The 2191-nt window shown below is 37.2% G+C and overlaps 1 non-coding gene across 1 annotated transcript; it reads right to left on the bottom strand.

Annotated features, from left to right (window-relative positions):
• Positions 1–1786: 1786 nt before the first annotated feature.
• LOC131172390 (small nucleolar RNA R71) lies at positions 1787–1893 on the bottom strand. Its single transcript, XR_009142869.1, has one exon. It is a non-coding gene; the product is annotated as a small nucleolar RNA R71 (small nucleolar RNA).
• Positions 1894–2191: the final 298 nt, after the last annotated feature.

Raw genomic sequence — 2191 nt, 5'->3', positions numbered from 1 at the left:
TAAGTTACACGGCCCTACTCTGCGGGACCCGTTTAGTGACACACGGGCCATGTACTATGCTACATCCAATTTTATAACTTGAATTTCCCTCCTGTTTTCGGATAAAAATGAGACTCCTAAGGCCCTTTGGACTCAGAGCAACTTAACCCTAGAGCTACCAATATAAATAGAAAAAAAAAAAAACATCAAAAGAGAGGTTCTTCGGAAAACAAGATGATTGTCATCAGGAGTGTTACTGAAGGCTACGGCTGTTGGGCTCTGCATCGGTACCAGAAGAAGTTCTCTAGCTGAAGTTCCACAAGATCAAAGCTACAACTATCTTTGGTTTCTTCATTTCATCTACCTAAACAGATTTCTATTGCTTTATTTCTTTTACATGATCTTCTTTTTATTGTTTTTACCTTTTATTATGATGTTTGCTGAGCTCACCATGAGTGAGTAGTTTCCTTATTCTGGATTTAGAAGAGTAATGCTTGTAATTATTATTATGGATGAACATTAAATTTTATTTACTGGATTTGAGATTCGTTTCTTGATTTGATTTCTTGTGATCCTAATGCATGCTATGTGATGGTACCCACTTAGACATGATTGTAGATGTTGATTGAAGGACTGAAAGGCGAAGATTAACATTAGAAAATCAAAATCTTGAGCCTAGGAAATCTGACCTTGACATAAGCTGATACCTTTGTGGAACCTAAAAATTGGCCAAAGGTCTTAAAGGATTTTAATTAATTTGATCACCACGAAAGTAGGATTTGAGTTAATTAAAATACACCCTAGATGCCTTGAGAGAGGATTTAGGATAACTTAGGGCTAATTTCCATCAAAGAAAATGAACCTCAATTCAGTAAATAAATGAGATAACATCCCTAATAAGATTCAAGTGTGAAATCCTAATTCCAGGATTATTCCAAAAATAGATTACTTCATTTTAAGTTTACTATTCTAGTGTTTAAAGTTAACAAACTTCATTCCCTAAATATTCGATAGCCTAAACAATCAAAATTACTGTGTAGATTGGTACTTGCTAAACAAAGGTCCTTGTGGGAACGATACTCTATTTATCACTTTATTACTTGTTAGCAATTCGTGCACTTGCGGGGTTGTAAAACCAGCAAACAAGTTTTTGGCGCTGTTGCCGGGGATTCTTTGGCTATAGTGATATCAAACGATAGGCAATTTAGCTGATTTAGGCAATTATATTTATTATATAATTTTATTTTATTAGTTATATTTTTCTTCTTTTCTCTCAGGTTCTCAATATGTTATATGACTCGAAAAGAGCCAGAAGAAGAAATATTGGAATGTGATCCAGAGATAGACAGAACTCTGAAAACCATTAGGAGGGAAAGGAAACATCAAGAGCACGGTCAAGGAGATCTTAAATTTCCAACCATGGGCGATAATAATGATAGACCAAGACTCTTGAGAGATTATGGAGCTCCATCTGTCCAAGGATTTCAGCCCAGTGTCACTAGACCCACAGTGGAAGCCAACAACTTTGAACTAAAACTAGCGTGGCTCCAAATGATTCAACAAACCTAGTTTGCAGGTTTGCCTACAGAAGACCCATACTATTACCTCCAGTGTTTTCTTGCCCTATGTGATACATTTCAGGATGAATGGAGTGTCTGATCAAGCAATAAGACTTAGAGCATTCCCATTCTCCCTTCGGGACAGAGTAAGGAAGTGGTTACTTTCTCAACCAGCTGGAACGTTCACTAATTGGGAGAATCTCTCTCAAGCTTTTCTAGCAAGGTACTTTCCACCTACAAAGACTACAAAACTAAGGCTTGAACTCAACACCTTCAGACAAAAGGAAGGAGAATCACTATATGATGCATGGGAAAGATATAAAGACCTGCAAAGAGAATGTCCACACCATGGTATAGAAGATTGGCTATTAGTGCAAAACTTCTATAATGGGTTACTACCCCTTACAAGGAGTATAGTTGATTCAGTTGCAGAAGGTGATCTAATGGAGAAAACAGTGCCACAAGCACTTGAACTTCTAGAAAGGGTGACATACCATAACTATGAGTGGTCGAATGAAAGAGGAAATGCAAGGAAAACTGCAGGTGTACTAGAAGTAGATGCCCTAAGCATGATAAATGCTCAATTTGATCAGCTCACAAGGAAACTCGAGAAGATGCAAGCCAACACAGTTAGTACAAACAATCGACATGAA

This window comes from Hevea brasiliensis, chromosome 13 (genome assembly GCF_030052815.1).
Source record: "Hevea brasiliensis isolate MT/VB/25A 57/8 chromosome 13, ASM3005281v1, whole genome shotgun sequence".
Taxonomy (NCBI): Eukaryota; Viridiplantae; Streptophyta; class Magnoliopsida; order Malpighiales; family Euphorbiaceae; genus Hevea; species Hevea brasiliensis.
The sequence above is the reverse complement of the archived record's forward strand: the minus strand, read 5'-3'. Positions and strand labels throughout refer to the sequence as shown.